Source organism: Eumetopias jubatus, unplaced genomic scaffold (genome assembly GCF_037043125.1).
Source record: "Eumetopias jubatus isolate StellerSeaLion01/CBP00866 unplaced genomic scaffold, mEumJub1_p1.0 scaffold_1, whole genome shotgun sequence".
NCBI lineage: Eukaryota > Metazoa > Chordata > Mammalia > Carnivora > Otariidae > Eumetopias > Eumetopias jubatus.
In genome coordinates, this window is record NW_028274807.1 from 71,938,312 (window position 1) to 71,956,634 (window position 18,323).

Genomic DNA, 18,323 nt, shown 5'->3' on the forward strand with positions numbered 1-18,323 from the left:
CACTGGGCATTAGGATTTCAACATCTGAATTTGGGGGGTGTTGGGGGTGGAGCTAAACATTTAGACTGTAGCACAGGGTGTCCTCATGTTATTTTGAGTCTTCCTCGGTTCCCCAAACTACAATGTTCTCTCCTCTGACCCTCCCTTCCAACTCCCTAACCCCTCTTAACAATGCACGAGGAGGGTGAGGCCCCAGTCTTCATCTCTCCCTTCCCCAGTGTGCCGAGCACATATCTGGTTTTGGGCAGAGGCTCAGCGAATGCCACTTGATTTGGCCTTTGTTTTGGAGTGGGTGCTGTTGTTTCCCATTAGGGTGGTGAAGCTGGAGTCTGTGCTTTATAGTCTTCATGTAGGCAACATGGATGATCCTGCTGTGTCTTCTGGGGAATGGAGTCTTCTCTCTGAAGGCTCCTTTCTCAAAGTTCCAATTCTAGAAATTTCTAGGAGATTCCAGTTCAAACTTGTTTATTTTTCAGGTTTGTTTATCTTTTAGTGGTGTTTGATTTGTTTTCTTGGTATGATTGCACACAGTAATTGTTCATAAAGTTTTTGAGAATTCTGTGAAGTATAAACTGTAAATGATTTTTAAAAGCCAGGCTACTGGGGAGACCCACATATCCCCAGAGCTTGCTCATATCCCTTGTTCCCACCCATCCCTCTTCGCAGGGTCTTGGGCCTCACCCCCTATGGCTCATACATCACTGAGCGCTGTGAGGGGCCTTGCTGTTGCCAGATTATCATGGCTGTCCTGGATGCAGGTTCTGTGAAACCTGCCCCCCATGGTCAGGTTCCTTGAATCCTGGTCAGTGTGGGAGTCTGAGGGGCTTCATAGGCTTTGGCAGATGGACGAGTGGATTAGTCATTGTTCGAAAAACCTGTACAAGATGAGACGTCGTGCAAGCTTTGCTCAGGGTGTCCCAGGCCACCTGCTGTGGGGGGCGGTGGGGGCAGGAAGACCCAGGGCAGGGGATTCCAGGTGTGCCTGAGCCCGGCTTTGTGAGGATGGCGGGTCTGTCTGTGGCACTCAGAGAGCTTTGGGGAGGTGCAGGCGTTGTAAATTGGTGGGAGGTGACCTTCCCAATCTTACAGAGGGGGGAACTGAGGCAGCTGGGGCAACAGACTGGCTTTGTCTCCTGTACGTGGCAGAAGAGTCATGACCAGAAGGAGAGGGCACCATCTGGCTGAGTGAGTGCATGGCTCTCTGGCTGGTTGGCAGCAGTCAGACATAGCCTGGGCAGTCAGGACTCCAGAAGAGTCGGAGGGAGGCTCGGAGCCCGCGCTGGCCAGACTGTGTCAGCACTCTGCCTTACTGCGCTGCCTGGACTTTGGGTGCGCTCCCAGCCATTCATGCCCCTGGGACTTTGCTCTGTCGCTTCCTCTCCTGGAACACCCGTCCCTCCCTTCTTTGTTGGCATCACTTTTTACTCTTCAAGTTCCGGAGGATGCTATCCCTGTCCATCGCCTGCCCATCTCCGGGTTAGCCCTTCTCCTCTGAGCTGCCGCTGTGCTGCAGTTGGCCCCTCTGCCAGCTCCTGGAGGGCTGGGCTGTGTCTGTCGTCTTTCACTCTGTGTTTCCAGGACATAATGTAGCCCAGCGCCCTGGGTAGAGCAAGACTTGGCACAAGTTTGTTGAACTGGAGGAGGTGTTCTGAGTGCACGTGGGCCGTGCACTATACATGCCCGCCGTGAGGCTGTCTCCCGGGGCCTTCGGGAAGTGAGCGGGCTGCCGGACCTCCGTGTTCCTCTCCGACATGCCGGGAGCATGCTCTGACACGTAGGATGTGGCTGGCCGCCATGTGGAGTCCTTGGCCCCTTGATGGAGGCTTCTTTTTTTTTTTTAAAGATTTTATTTATTTGTTAGAGATATTGAGAGCAGGAACACAAGCAGGGGGAGTAGCAGAGGGAGAGGGAGAAGCAGGCTTCCTGCTGAGCAGGGAGCCCGATGTGGGGCTCGATTCCAGGACCCTGAGATCATGATCTGAGCCGAAGGCAGACGCCCAACGACTGAGCCACCCCAGGCGCCCCAGGGCCTCTCGATTTAGAGAAGACTTTCTTGTGCTTTTTAATGTAGGTTCTCCAGACAGGAAGTCATCCCACCTGAGACCAGCTGGGAAGATTCAGGTGTGTTTTGGAGAATCCTTTTGGGTTTCAGAGCTCTCCCCCTTGTATTACTAAGAAAAGCTACTGATGTTGGTCTAGGGGAGGTGGAAGGGGCTTGGCCTGTGTTTCTGTCTTATACGGATGGGGCTGCTGTGGCCACTTGATCTGCCCAGAGCCCCCAGCTGGTAGGCAGTGCCTGGGGCTGGCACTCAATTTGAGCTGAGGTATGGTGGGCAGAGTCCTGCCCAGGTATCATGTTCCTAGGTTCTGGGGCTCTCTCTGACCCTGGCTTCCACTGACAAGGCCTTTCAGTGTCTTGAGCCTCAGTTTCTCATCTGTAAGATGGGTAGGGACATTTCAGCCCTGAATAAATATTGCACGACTCTCTTACTGGCATGTGGAAACTGGGTGCTAGGAAGTGTAGAGGACAAGTCCTTTCTAGACCTTTACTGAATGGCAGGATAGGAGATTGGCAGGGCATGTGGGGGGGGGCTTGAAGCCATGGTTCACCTCTTCCTGGGGTAGTTCCTGGAATGGCTCTGGCCAGGTCCTCCTTGCTGACTCGCCCCTCCCTTTCTGGGAGATATTGATTCAACTGCGACCTCTGCCCCTGGCTTGGGACGTGGAGTCACGCGAGTTCTCTCAGACGTTTACCATTGACCTTGTCATTGGTGATAGCAGCCGTTGCCACCATGTAAGTGACAGGCACCATGCTACATTCTGTCCCCGCTCTCTGATTTAATCCTCAGAGTGACCAGCCCTGTGAGGCAGGGCATAATCTCTCCTGGGAAGAGGTTTCACAGATGAGGATTCTGAGCCCAGAGCAGGGTTAGTAGCTTGCTCAGAGTCATCCGGCCACAAAGTGACAGAGCAGTCTTTCTGACTCCTAAGCACTCTGCCCTCATGCCTGTGAGGTCTGGGTCATTCTAGTCTCTGCACATGGGGAGGGCTCTGTGAGCGCTGGGATCCCCGAGAGCACGGTGCCCCCCATGCTTGCTGCTCGCTGGGGCCTTACACGCATATCTGTTTCCCTTGTCAACAGGTCAAGGACCTGCTAGGCGGCTTGCGAAGAGCAGGGGAACCTCAGAGCCGGCATGGGGCAGGTCTCACTCCTCCAGGTTCTGCTCCGTAGAACCAGCTGGGAGCCTCTGTTGGTGTGTGGGTCTCTGCGGCCCGTGCTGTTCCGAACTCCGCCTTCCCGGTTTGGCAGCAAGCCAGAGGAGGTCAGCGCCGGAGAGAACCAGGGAGGTTGTGTAGTCCTGTCCCTTCATCTTACCTGTGAGGAAACTGGGGCCTAGAGAGGCCAAGCGACTTGCTCAAAGCCACTCAGCTGGGCAGTGGACAAAGGGGTCTGGGAGCCGTGTCTCCTGCCCCTGCTGTCTCCCTGCCTGCTTTCCCTTTTGTGTGTTTCCGAAGCCAGTTCTGGATTGTGTTGGTCTCGGTATGCTTGTTTGTCTTCTGGCTTTGTTCTCAGCCTCATCCACCTGTGACTGCCCTGCACACGCCTTCGTTTTGTTTACCCTGAATGGCTTTGCATCACACCCGCTGAGCAGCTTCTCCACAGTGGAGGGGACCCGGCCTCCTCCGGGGCAGGCCCCAGCGTCCCGGTGGTGGTAGAAGGAATCCCACTGCTGTCCCCTGCCTGGGTCTGCACCCCATCAACCGCAGTCCAGCGGGATCTAGTAAAAGGATCTCAGGGTGGCAGGGCTCTCCATTATGTGAGCTGAGCTCCACGACACACACACACACACAGTAGGTGCTCAGGATACTTCAATTTCTGCTGCTTTGCCGCCCAGCTTACCTTGAAGGGGCCGCTCAAGCACCCTACCTTTCTAGACCTTTACTGAATGGCAGGATAGGAGATTGGCGGGGGGTGGGGGGGCTCCACCCTAGCTGGAGAGCCCCCTCTCTCTGAAGACCTGGTGCCTTTATCGGTTTTCTGAAGCCTCTGTGATCCCCAGCTCTGTCTGCAGTGTTGGCGAAGCTGCCAAACGGGATGGGGGGCTCAAGGGTACAGTCTATGTGTGATCTCCCTCCTGGTGCAGCCTAGTGTAGGGGTGGGCATGTGTTTCTTGAGCGAGTATGGTACTGACTATGGATGGGTCTGGGTCAGGAGGCAACTCTGCCTCATCCCTTGAGGAGGCAGTGGTAGTTGTTTGCCTTCTCCGAACTCCTTCCTTATCTGTGGAAGGGGCACGGTAATATCACCCGCCTCAAAACATTGTTGTGGGGATGAAATTAAATGAATTAATGTTCCTAAAAGTCCTGCTTGTGCCCAACACATACCAGATGTTTGCTCTGGACCTTGGGCATGGCTACCCTATTCCTCATGAATGCTGTCCAGGTGTGTGTCCTGCCCTCCAGCAGCCGGACCCTGCCCGGGTCCTCCCCTAGAATACCATCTCACGGGCCTGCCCTGCTGGTCTGTACCTGCTCATCCAATGTCACAGGTCAGATCCTGCTACAGGTAGCCAGCCTCAGGTTGGCTGTATGGATGCTCAGGTTCGTCTTATAAAAGGGCAAGTTTGGCACAGAGATCCCCTGGCCCCCACACTTTATTATATCCCGTGTGCATGCCAGGTAACTACGAGATGGTGGCTGAGCCCAGTGGGGTTAGGCCCTGTGGTCCCCTTTTTCCTCCCAGCGGAAAAGGAACAAGCTTTCAGCTCAGGAGAATGGCTCCTGGGAAGGAGGCAGTGACTTGGAAATACCCCAGTAGGGAAGTGGGCCTGTGCCCTCTGGTCATTATTTTAGCTGCTGACTACCTGCTCTAAGGTAAATTTAACCTGTGGTCAGAGTAGTAGAGTTTAACCCAGATAAGGTCAGAGTAACCGTTGGTCCTGGGTCCCTGGGGACAGGGCACTGGCCAACTGGCAAGCCTCGGTCAGCCACTGCTGACGTCTGCGTCATAGCCAGAATCTCGGGTCCCTGATTGCCCACTCGGGGGCCGGCCGATGGCTGGGGCAGGTGGCTGCCCTCTGGGAGCACAGCCACACAGTGCCCAGCCTCAGGGTCCTCAGGGTCCACTGGTCACCTCGCCGTCCCCCATGGAGTCTGTGTGGTGTGCGCTGATGGCAGGCACCGCTGGGACTTGGCTGAGAGCATCATTTCTAAGTGTTCCAGTTTAAGACTCAACTCAGCTAGTGACTCCCTTCATCGGTGCAGAGCAAACAGCTAGAGAGTTAATTGAGGTTGGTGAGCAGGATTTGCAGAGGACGTAAGATGTTTATGGAGGTTGATTCCACTTACTTGTCTGTTCTTCAGACTCACGGAGCGGCTTTTGCTTTGATCGGAAATGTGCGCAACGGAAGTTATGTACTAATCCGGCTTGCTCAGAGGGCTGCTAGACTGTGAGAACAAACGCAGAACGAGAGCATTTCTCTTTACTTAAAGCAAAAGCTCTGTCTCAAGCAGCTAGCTCTGGGAGATGAAGTAGGACCCTGCACTTAACCTCTTGGTTTCTGGAGCTGCTGACCCCCGAGCCCTTTTCTGTGACATGTGCCGCATCTGGAATGGATTTCTGGAAATCTTTGAGGGGTTTGTTCTCGCCTGGAAATATGGAAGGGGATTCTCAGTGCCCCGTGAACGCATCGCATTCGGAGGAATCCGCCTAGTCCCTGGGCAGTGGGGGGAGCAGGGAGCGGAGCCCCGGAGAGCCCACCCACCCCTGCCGCTGGGGTAGGGTGGAGCTGTGCGCCCAGTCCTAAGGAGCCGTCCGCACTCTTGCATGTTGCCTTTGAGTCTTGCCCACCGCAGGCATGCTTTGGGTGCAGCCAGGGCACTTGGTTGCGTGCTTCCTGCGAGACCCGTATGTGGGGTTGCAGCTCGAGGACGTTTCCCCATCTTTCTGTCTTGTCTCGTGCTTATCGTTTGTACGGTTGTATTGTCAGTTACTATCATTTTTCTTTTGTAAGCTGTCCTGGGAGTTTCTGATTTTTCACCCTCTAAATAAGCCACAGAGAACATCTGTGTGTGTGTGTTTTCCTTCTTTTGAATCGTTCTCTGAGCTCTTCCTTGACTCTTCAGAAGGAACATGTCACAGTTGGAAGTGGGCCTATGCCCATAAATTATATCTGAAAATCACGACCCAGCAGTAACACTCCTCAGTGCCTGCCCTCTTGGCTTTCTGTTACAGAGTTTTATAGCTAATTTACATTGTACAACCCAGCTTTGTCTCTTCTTAGTATTCTATTTTTTTGGTATTTTACTGTATTTATTTTTTAAGAGATTTATTTATTTGAGAGGGAGAGCACAAGCAGGGGGGAGGGGCGGAGGCAAAAGGAGAAGCAGACTCCCCGCTGAGCAGGGAGCCCGAGGCCGGCTGGATCCCAGGACCCCGGGATCCTGACCTGAGCTGAAGGCGGACGCTTAACCGACTGAGCCACCCAGGTGCCCCAGTATTTTATTTCTTATATGTTAAAAATTTAAGTTAGGACACACCTAAATATGGAAAAATCCAGAGAAAACGTAATAGATTATGCTATTATTATATAGGTTCAATAGGTGCTAACGTTTTGCTGTATTTGCTTCAGATTCTTTTTTTAAAGAAACAAGATACTATGGATCTAGCTTCAAGCCCACTCCTACTTCTTCTCCATCCTACCCCTCCCGAGGTGTTCGTTATCACACATCAGAAGGGGGTGAGCTTTGTGGAATTTGTGTTTTTGTACTTTTATCACATACATATGTGCCTACAAAAATGGATATGTGTATTTTTTATTGCTTTCTATATTTTAATCAGTTATAGTAAAGATTTTATTTATTTTAGAGAGACAGAGCATCTGCTCATGAGCAGGGGGAGCGGCAGAGGGAGAGGGAGAGAGAGAATCTCAAGCAGACTCTGCGCTGAGCATGGAGCCCGACGTGGGGCTTAATCCCACGCCCCTGAGCTGAAACCAAGAGTCAGACACTTAACCCACTGAGCCACCCGTGTGCCCTTTAAACAGTCATAAAAATACTGTCCTTAAATATATAGTCTTTTGATACTTCTTTTTTTCATTCAGCATATGGTTTTGGGACGTATCCAAGATGATATATGTGGGTCTTATTTGCTCATTTTAATTGCTGTGTAGGATTTCATTAAGTGTACACCTGTTTATCCATTTTCCCAATAGAGGTGGCTGGGTTGTTCCCTTTCTGTCACCCAGACGTTGCCGCAGTGAGCATCCGGTGTGTGTCTGGGTACACATATGTGCTTGGGTTCCTCCAGAGTGCACACCTGAACAGGCATTTCCTGGCCCAGGAGCCTGTGCGTCCTTCTGAGGCACTGTGAGCTCTTGTCCGGTGCGGTGCTCCTGCCGCCCACTCGCCGTCCTCCCAAGCACTTGGTGTGCAGGCTCCCTTTTCTTGGAGCGGGTCCTTTTGCCTTTGCATCAGGAGGTGGAAACCTGAGGCCCGCTTGGGGAATAAATAGGATAGGAGGGAAACTTTCAGGGCAAACCTGAGGGTTCCTTTGCACCACCCCAAGCTTTCTGGTCATGTGGAGACTTGGACCAGCCTTCCCCAGCATTTCAGAATATCTGTAGCTGAGAGCAGAGAGGAGGGTGCCTCCAGGTAGAGGTGGACTGGCCTTACCCTGAGTCTCACCTCCACCGCTGCAGAGCTGTCTGAGAAGGCACAAGGCCTGGCTTTTTGGGGCAGTGATTTGCCGTGTAACCTGGGGAGAGCCCCTTCCCCCTCACTGGGGCCTGAGTTTCCCCCGTCTGAAATGAGAGGGTTGGATCAGTGACCTGTGTGAGCTCTTAGCTCCACATTGTCTCTCCTATCCATTTGTACAATTAGCAAAATCCACGTTCCTAGCCACGGGCTGCTAGGCCTGAGCCTTGGGCAGCTCTTAGGTCTGAGTGGGGATTGGGGGGCTGGCTGCCTTGCAGGGTGACAGTGGTCTGGTGCTCCCTGATGACCAGTTTCTTCCCTGTGCTATGAATCCATCTCCTCAGTGAAGTGGTCTGTGTTCTCACAGTTTGAGGGAAGATCCTCAGATCCCAGGGGCTTAGGGCCAAAGCAGAGTAATGCCAACAGAGGGGAAGCCAAAGGCTGTGGCTAGTCCTTGGGGGACACTTAGGAAAGCCAGAACAAAGGAGCACTGCTTTCTTTGCAATGAGCATGTTTAAGGTCCATGTAGACTGAGCCATACTTACCTGTGTGTCTAATAGGTTTCAGCAGTACCCCAGGACATTGATACGTGCTGGGTGTATCAATGAACAAAGGGGGCAGAACAGGTCAAGTATCTTGCCTTTTTGGAGCTTATGTTCTGGCAGGAAGAGGATTAAATGAGCTAATAACATTTGTTTGCTTTGCTTCCTGGGACACCGTGAAGTAGGGGCTCAAAAAGGCTAGGTTTCATTTCATCTCTTTGTTGTTCCATGACAAGCAAATGAGGAAGTTGTGCAGCGTCCTAGGAGGTGAGTAAGTTACACAGTATGTTAGCAGGGTAAGAGGCCTCGGGAGTGTGGGGCAGTTGTGATTGCTAGTTGAGAGGCCGGGACCCTGTCACTAAGGAGGTGGCTTTTGAGCAGAGGCCTGAGGAGTGGAGTTGGCCGTGCAACCATGGGGAACAGTGCAGGCCTGTGTGGGAGGTCGCCTGGCGTGTGCGGGGAGCAGCAAGGCCTTGCATGTGGTGGTGGGGGCGTGGCGGGGGAGGCCCTACAGGAGGACCGCAGACCCCGGCACAGCCCCAGTGCCCGTGAGGACTCTGGCTTTGACTGATGACGGGAGGGGCTGTGGCTGGGTTTTGAGTGGAGAAGGGCCACTCTGGCCGCTGTGTGGAGGACAGAATGAAGGGGGGAGGCCTGTTTAGGAGGCCAGCGTCCTGGCCAAGGGGAGAGAGGAAGCTGTGGGCTGGGGAGGAGTGCGGGATTCGGGACCCTGCAGGAGAAGGGTGCTTATTGGGTTAAGAGCATGACGAGGCTTTCTACACCAGACTTCATTCACACCCAGACTTGTGGCCTCCGGAGGGCTGGAAACATGTCACTCCCCAGACAGTGGGGCTCTGCCTTCGGTGAGGGAATAAAAGAGGAAGAAAGGTGGGGCGGGGGGCAGTCCCTAGGGACTGGCAGGTTGCTTGCATTCTAGAATCAGAAGGGCCTGGGCTCAGATCTGGGCCTTGGCCATCCAGCGGGCCACCTTGGACAGGCGACATCCCCTTTATGAAGGGCACAGTCATGGCGAGGGTTGAATGAGCTCATGTTTGTCCGCGTGGCTGCCCACCACACGTCTCACTTCCCTGTGGTGCTTATGATGCGCAGATGCCCGCGCCTGGCTGGTGGGGTAAAGCGGTGTGGTGTCCTGCCGTGCCAGGGGGACTCGTGGCTTGAGGTTACGGGAGGGCTTGCTGGAGATCCGGTCCTGACGCCTGCTGGGGCTGACCTCGGGGGAGGCCAGCCCTCACGCCGCGGACACCGCCTGGCTGTCAGTGCTGTGCTTGGCATTTTAAACACATCATCTCACCCCCCAAAAGCGGTGATGGACATGAACGGTGTCTCCCGAGTCAGGTCATTTGAATGTTTCCTTCACGGTTTTTGCGCAAATCCCATAACTGCCTGTGGCATTATCTACTTAATGTGTATTTTAAACCGACTCTTCTTTAAATCTTTTTCCTTAGCCTCTCCTTAGGTACTGCCTGCGCAATCATAGTTCTGAAGTGGTTTTGCTAATTTTCTCGTATTTTACATATCAAAATCAGTCCATAAGTATTAAAGTGGCTGGTTTGTGTGCCTCTTAGAATTTTCTTCTGTACTCTGCCCTCCCCCACCCCGCCCCGCCGTGGGTGTGTGCCACATCTTGGGGAGCACTGGACGAGGGGTTTCATGGAACTTAGGAGAGCCGGCAAATGGTGGAGGCCGTCCTGGAGTCTGACTGGTCTGAGCTCGGAGGGTACCCTGGATCCCTGCTTGGGTTCTAGCTGTGTCCAGTCCCAGAGAGCCAGCAGGGGAGTGGGGACCTGGGGGGGGGAGGGGTAGAGGGGGTAGGGAGCGTGGGGCAGGCCCCCCACCTGGGGCCACTTCCTGCCTGCCAGGTTGAAGCTGGAATCTGCCAACTGCATTCCTTTGGGTGTCACTCCTGGTGAAACTGCAGTGTTCTTTGGGAGGTCATAGGTCATGGGGGATTTTTTTTTTCCTTTAAATTTTTTGTTATGTTAATCACCATACATTACATTAGTTTTTGATGTAGTGTTCCATGATTCATTGTTTGTGCATAACACCCAGTGCTTCACGCAGAACGTGCCCTCCCTAATACCCATCCCCAGGCTAACCCATCCCCCCACCCCCCTCCCCTCTAGAACCCTCAGTTTGTTTTTCAGAGTCCATCGTCTCTCATGGTTCGTCTCCCCCTCCAATTTACTCCCCTTCATTCTTCCCCTCCTGCTATCTTCTCCTTTTTTTTTTTCTCAACATATATTGCATTATTTGTTTCAGAGGTACAGATCTGTGATTCAACAGTCTTGCACAATTCACAGTGCTCACCATAGCACGTACCCTCCCCAATGTCTGTCACCCAGCCACCCCATCCCTCCCACCCCCCACCACTCCAGCAGCCCTCGGTTTGTTTCCTGAGATTAAGAGTTCCTCAGATCAGTGAGGTCATATGATACATGTCTTTCTCTGATTGACTTACTTCACTCAGCATAACACCCTCCAGTTCCATCCACGTCATTGCAAATGGCAAGATCTCATTCCTTTTGATGGCTGCATAATATTCCACTGTGTATATATACCACGTCTTCTTTATCCATTCATCTGTCGATGGACATCTTGGCTCTTTCCACAGTTTGGCTATCGTGGACGTTGCTGCTATAAACATTGGGGTGCACGTACCCCTTCGGATCCCTACATTTGTATCTCTGGGGTAAATACCCAGTAGTGCAATTGCTGGGTCGTATGGTAGCTCTATTTTCAACTGTTTGAGGAACCTCCAGACTGTTTTCCAGAGGGGCTGCACCAGCTTGCATTCCCACCAACAGCGTAGGAGGGTTCCCCTTTCTCCGCATCCCCGCCAACATCTGTCGTTTCCTGACTGGTTAATTTTAGCCATTCTGACGGGTGTGAGGTGGTACCTCATTGAGGTTTTGTGATTTGGATTTCCCTGATGCCGAGTGATCTTGAGTACTTTTTCATGTGTCTGTTGGCCATTTGGATGTCTTCTTTGGAAAAATGTCTGTTCATGTCTTCTGCCCACTTCTTGATTGGATTATTTGTTCTTTGGCTGTTGAGTTTGGTAAGTTCTTTATAGATTTTGGATACTAGCCCTTTATCTGATATGTCATTTGCAAATATTTTCTCCCATTCTGTTGGTTGTCTTTTGGTTTTGTGGACTGTTTCTTTTGCTGTGCAAAAGCTTTTTATCTTGATGAAGGTCATGGGGGATTTTAACAGATCAGGGAACCTGGTCAAGAAGACCTGCCAGATCTATAGTCAGTGGACTTCCTGGTGAGTAGAGAGACCAGACAGCTCCTCCTGAGGTTTCCCCAGACAGTCCTGCTGCTGTCGTTCTCTCTCTGACCTAATAGCTCTTCCATCCTTCCACTGCTGTCCTTCCGTCTCATGCCTTCTCTTATCTTTTGAGGTGGAAAACATTATATTGTGGAAAATTGGCCTGGACTGTCAGCAAGTTTGGCATTACATGTAAAAAAACCAAACCTCATCATTTGTAAAAGAAGCGAATTAAGGAATGATTGTAACTGCTATGTAAGGATTGTTTTAAAGAACTCACTAAATGTGTTCTTTAGTGAGTGCTGGAAAAGGTGAGGAGTGACCGAGGCATTTGTTTTTAAGAATGACTGCTCAGGGTTGAGAGGAGGGATCTGGGACCTGGTGACCGGGGCAGCAGGCGGCGGGTGAGTGGCCTGGTGAAACGGGCCACGGAGCTGGGCGGTTAGCTGCACCGTGCTGTAGAAATTATGGATTTCTGCTTAATGCGCCCCTCAGCTGTGGCAAGGATATCTGGAAGGCCATGCAGCCACAGTCTGACGTCACTGTTAGCTGGTCATGAACACTTCCAGAGTCCAGAAGAAAGCGCTGACCTTTCCATCCCCCCTCCTCCCAATTTTCTCTTGGAGTCGCCTTATGGTTCATTCGTAGTCAGCCTCGGAGGAGCATCTGGGCCACTTCCTCTGTCTGTCTCCACTCTTCTCCATGTTTTCGTCTTTTCTCAGATCCTTCTTTGCCTTTCGAGGATGTGGCTCTGTCCGGGTGGTTTGCCGTAGTTCCTCGGGGTCATCCTGGAAATTCCCTGGGAGGGCCCGGGTGTTTGGAGGTCTACGGAGCAGAGCACCTACAAGACACTTGGCGTGTCTTGTAGGTCACAACATGACAAGTCCGCTCTTGTCATGTACACAGCCTCTTTATGTTGCTATATGCTCATCAGGTCTTCATCTTTTTACCTGCTGGAGGTGGGGAGCGCAACACGGGGTGAGGGCTAAGAGACGTTGGTGCAGGCACACTGGGCACACAGGGCACCGTGTCCAGTTCCTCAGTCTGGGTTCTTCTCCCCTGCCGTCATGGTGGCCTGTTCTAACTCGGGGTCTCTGCTCGATTCCTCTGTTAGGGGCTCCTAGTCAACAGAGAATCGAGGTTTGAAAGGGGGTAGGGGTATTCCTTTGCTATTTATCCTCTCTCCATTACAGGCAAGAAAATAAAATGTGAAAACATGCATGGGGAGAGATGGAGGAACGGGAGAGAAAGATCTGGCACATCCCCACCGGGGTACATACCCACAGACCCTCCAGCTGCTTCTCAGGGGAAGGGCTCTGGACCTTTTGCCACCTTGGTCTTCTCCTTTGGACATGCTGTGGGAGCTTGCCCACAGCCTTCCTGCAGTGTGATTGCCAGAGCTGAGCCCAGCCAGCACCCTGAGGCCGTCTGACTGGCACCAATTCCGGGAGGGCACTTCTCTGAGGGTCTGAGGACCACCTGCAGTAGACTCACCTACGGCTGGTTTCTGAACGAAGATTCCTGAGCCTGCCTGCAAGCTGGCTCATGATGTCTGGGGCGAGGACCTAGGAGTCTGCATTTTTGTAGGACCCCCCAGCGACAGCCTCTGCGCTCTGGAGTTGGAGGGCTCAGATCCCGGCTCCCCTCCTGACAGCGAGGCTGCAGCTTGCTGGGTGACGTGGTTCGGCCCTCAGGCACCCCCCGAGCGGCGGGCCCTCTCCATAGCTGCTGGGTCTGTCTTACCTGTCCTCCCTACCCAGGCCAGATCGAGGTGTGGGAGAAATGGAATCTGCCAAAACGTTGGGAATCTTGTAGGAGTCCCAGAACGTTAACTGCAGATCTGGTTATCTGGAAACTTCTGATAGTGCAGTAAGTGTGAGGTGGAGAGGAGAGTGGGGAGGGAACCAGACAAGATGTATTGTAGCAACTGGACACCTTGTAGTGAGGACGCCTTTAGCTTTTGAGCTGTTAGTAAAGTGGGTCATGAGCTTGGATGTTGGAAATTCTTTGGGAATTAGACGGGCAGGCTTCCTTTTTCCTCTTCAGCTGTTTGTGCTTCTGCCTGGCAAGATTGAATTACATCTAGGACATCTTGCAGAAGTGATGAAAGTCACATTAGGGAGGGACCGAAACAGGGCACCCACAGCACTGGGGGTCGAGTTTGCGCACCCACTGGTGGACACTGGTACTGATGGTGGCTTGAGTCCGGATGCAGCTGCAGAAGCCTTCCTACCCGGTGCTCCAGGCCGCCCCTTGGGGCAAGTGGACACCCCGTTGGCCATTCCTGCAGTACATAGATTCCAGCCTGTGGCAGGTGCACCAGGAATGTTAGCTTTGTGCTATCGTTCTTCTCTCCAGCAGCAGTTCTGGGGACAGTCTCCAGCTGAGCATGGGGATGCGATGTTGCCATCCTGTGCCACTGTGTCCGTGGCTGGAGGAGTCGCTGTTCTTCAAGCAGACCTTGCCTTGGTGTTTCCTGGGAACCCGGCATCTGTGTGCAGAGCCAGCCCCTGTCACCTGGTTTCTTGGCGCCCGGATCATGGTGTGACCTGACTCCCTGTGGGGCATGCCAAGTGATCAATGAGTTTTCTCCACTAAGTTGAGCTAAGACTTGGCGTTGCTTTATGTCCTCAGTGAGTGCTGAGGGGAGCTGTGGCCTGGCTCTTCAGGCCTGTCTGTGCCCGCGAGCCCAGGGCCAGGCTGGCAAAGACCTCTCCCCCTCCCTGGCACTAGACTGTGCTGTTCTGGTTGCTTGGGTCTCCTCGTATTGGAAGTGTCCAGAATGTGCTGTGCATGGTGGATGGGAGGCAAGCTTCCCTTCTCCCCGCCTCCCCAATTTGCCCTTTCCAAAAGAGTTGAGTCTTTCCTGAGTCTCTTGTACTCAGTGCTCTCTCAACTACATGTTTTATTTGAACCACAAAGTACAGCTTGAGAACACCTTAGCCTGGAACAACCTCAGTCATTACTGAATTTAAGTGCTTCTAGAAGTCACTTGACAGAATTAATTAAAAATAAAAGGAGGCGAAGAAATTTAACACAGATTTAGTCATCCTTCCTGGGGTTTTAATTTCATAATTACAAGTGTAGAATATTGATATAAGTGAGCCTTTAAAGATCACTAATAAAAGGAAGATAGTAAGTGGCTACAAATATGTAATTATAGGCTGACAAAAAAAGTAATGGCTTGATGCTATGAATGTGGATTCTCATGGGTTGGGATACCATTTCCAATGACACCATCCTACATAAATTCACAAGAAGCTGTATCTTAAATGGATGGCAAGGATGATGTGTCCCGGAAAACGGCTCTGGATGTCTCACCTCAGGTTGATAAAGGCACTAATGTGGAGCATGCACAGGAGAGGTTCAAAAAGAAATCATTTTGTGAGCCGGTGTGGGAAAAAATAGTACTTTAATAGGATTTTAATTTTAAGTATTTATATATAAATAAATTTATAGAAGTTACAAATAGTGATTTGACTTTTTAATCTAAGTCTCCCAAAATTGTATAGTCAAGTTGGTGCAAACCAAACCATTGTTTTAGGTCTTCTCATTGGCCAGTTGCCATCGATATGGGAGTCACTTTATATTCCTCCTGGTTTTCTAGGTTATATGGTAATTCTTCCTGCAGCCCTTGAGGTTGGAGATTTAAAAGGGGGGAGGAATGGTGGGAGGGGTGACCTTTTCTCTAACCCACACCCCCTCCCCCTCACTTTGCACCTTCCATCTCTCTTGCCTCACTGCCCCCTGCCGGGCACCAGACCCTGGGCTGGGGGCTTCCTAGTGTGCCTGACTCCGACTCTGCCCTTGGAAGGTCACAGTTTGCAAACTGGTTTTAGACATTGGGAGGCCTGGGTGTTGTGTTTCACACTTGGCGTGCCTGTGGTTTGCTTCTTGCTGTGTGTCCATGGAACATATTAATTTATCTTTAAGTAGATTTATTAAATGAAATATTCATTGGAGCGGGTGCTTCAGTGTGCAGCATTTGAAACAATGTACTGAGTACAGTTTGTCCTCATAAATCTATTAATGCTGATAGGGTGTAATTGTCTCCCGTGAAGCTTTGGGGTGAGCTGGGGGCCCGGGTAAGGGAATAAGCTGGCTGCTGAAAGCTGTCTCCCTCAGCTCGGCTTCGGTAGGCTCTGTGCTGAGCGTGTACGTGTGTGTGTTTGGTTGCACGTATCCATTCTCTGTCTTCCTTTTTAATGAATACAGAGGCTTCCATTTCTGAGAGAGCCCTCCTGTCAGCTTCTAGCTTCTTGTCAAATTCCTACTTCCAGCCATGGTTTGGAGGGGTAATGAGGCTCAGAGGGAAAAGCTGGCTTGTGAGGGCATTCAGGGGACTGAGGATGGGGCTGGGGGCAGAATGCTAATACTTAGGAATAATCGCAGCGTGGCAGCCCCTGAACTAGGTGCTTTCTCTACTTGTCCCAGGTGGTCCTAAAAGCCACCATAGGAGGTAGGTGTTATCATTTCTGTATTTTAGGCTCTGGTTGGTTTAGTAACTTCGTTACTAAGCTAGTAAGTTCATTTGGTTCCACAAACCTCTGTGGTGGCCTGTCCTGTGGCCGGGGGCTGGGCACGGGGCACAGAGAAGCCATAGCGTCTGGCCTCAGTGAACGCCAGAGGCTTGTAGAGAAGTCAGACAGGGAAGCGGAGCCTCCATCCGGGTGATGGAGGGTGCCGAGGAGGATGTGATGAATTGTGGGACGCTGAGCCAAGGCCAGGGCCGCCGGTGTCTGAGCCAGGTTGGGAGACTGGATAGGAGTTTACCAGACACATGGGGGCTGGGAGGGGTTCCCCATGGTGCAAAGAGCAGGTACAAATATACGAGGATCTAGGACAGGGTGGGGGCAGCCTGGTTCAGTTCTGCTCACTCCCCAGAGGAGGGAGGGCGCGAGGGATAGGCAGTCACTAGGGCCGGGTGTCTGGAGCCTTGCTGGGGAGTTTGGACTGTGACCGGTGCAGTGAGCCATTGGAGGTTTAGAAGTCAAGGAGCGGGAGAAGGGAAGTTGGGTATTTGGTTATTCGAGAGGCACAACAGGGGCTGGTTTGGAGGGGACAGGGCAGGAGGTGGGAGACCTAGGGTTTGTGGTGCTCACGCAGCCAGGAAGGAAGTCACCAGGGTGGGGTGAGGGGAGCAAGGGAGGTGTAGGAGGTAAAAGGCATAATTGGGCATCTGGACTGGGGAATAGCAGAACTGGTTGAGAAGTCATGAAAAAGAAAACATCAAAAAATGAGTCAGGAAAAGGATAAAGGAAAATAGCTCATTAGGAGAGAAATGTGAATACATTTGAAGAAGACAAAGAGTTACAAGAACAATGACGCTAACACAGTATAAAAGTTTATCTAAGTGTAATGGTGTTTCGGAAACACAAGTAAAGAGAAAAGCAAACACTTAAGTGAGTGAAGACAAAAACAGGTTTCTGCCAAAAGTAGAACCTAAAGTCGGGAGAAGCGGACAGGGCGGTGGACCCCCACTGCTGGCCGGGAAAGGTGGTTCTTCTAATGACCTGATGCCTGAAGGTTCTGGAGGTGCAGGCCGGGCGGGGAATGAGCTGAGATGGGTCGAGGAAGGGCAATCGTAGATGACGGGGTGGCACCCGCCTGCTTGAGAACCTTGGGGCCCTGCCCTCACCAGTCTTTTCTCCCCTGGCAGAGCCCCTGACCAGGTAAACAAGCCAGTCAGGGGAGTCGCGGGGCCTCTCCCCTCACTCTTGGTGTCCTGGAGTCCATATGGTGGTGGCTGAGCAATATGTGGCAGCCTGGCAGGGTGAGGTTTTTCCTGTGAGCTGCCAGGGTAAAAGGGAGGTCGGAGGGGTCATCAGCAGACCTCTAGCGAGGGCTGAGGCTGGAGGCGGAGGAACATCAGGCTTCTGGCCTGGGCTGTATTTACTGAGTGCCTCTGGTGTGCAGTGGAGTGTTCTAGATGTTGGGGGCGGGGGGGCACACGGAGCAACAGAGAAAACATGCAAGACTTATGTGAGCAGAGTGCATGGTAATTTGGTAGCTGCATGTGGGATGAATTTATAATCTGGAATAACGTCAGCCAAGGAAAACCAACTCTTTAGGGTCCTGTTAGTACTCTTATCTATTCTGTTTGCTGCTTATGCCGATGTGGTTGCTGTTAAGAAAGAGGATGCATTTATAGCTGGAAGAGCGAGGGACTTGGAATCCAGAGACCAGAGTTCAAGTGCTGGCCCTGCCACTTAGTAGCTTTGTGACCTTGGGCAGGTGTAACCTCTTTGAGCATCTGCGTTCTCATTTGTAATGATAATAAATCTGTAATCATAATAGAGCTATAATAGTGACGTCTGCCTCACTAAGTCCTAGGTTGTCACGGGCATTGGGGTACGTGAAAGTGTTTCATAACTTGCAGAGCTCTGTTCAGTAGCTGCTGACCTTTCTAGATCCCAAGTGTTTTGCAGGAAGTGGTGCCTGATTATTCCGTCTAGCTCTCACCGCACCTCCAGAGTGTCTGGGGCCCTTAGGAAATGCTGGTTGAATTGATGGACAAGTTGACTATGGCACTCGGCGTTTTCCGGGGCTGTCTTCTGGGGGTCCCCTCCCTGTCCACGCTGTTGGACGGGGAGGTGGGGCATCAGACACATGGAGCGGTTGCTGGGCATGGCGATGCCAGGGCTGCCACCAGCTGCCCAGACTCGAGGAGGGTCCCAAATCTCAGGACCAGACGTTTTCACGTGGCTTCCCGTTTCCGAGTGGCCCAGCTTGGGGTTCGGAAGCAGAAAGCAGACTGGGGAGGGCTCCCATTCCTCTTCCACTGCGCTCCCC

General features: G+C 52.1%; 1 protein-coding gene across 1 annotated transcript in view; it reads left to right on the top strand.

Annotated features, from left to right (window-relative positions):
* XXYLT1 (xyloside xylosyltransferase 1) overlaps positions 1-18,323 on the top strand; it is a 163,401-nt gene that overhangs the window by 11,420 nt on the left and 133,658 nt on the right. The gene's annotated exons all lie outside the window — the stretch shown is intronic.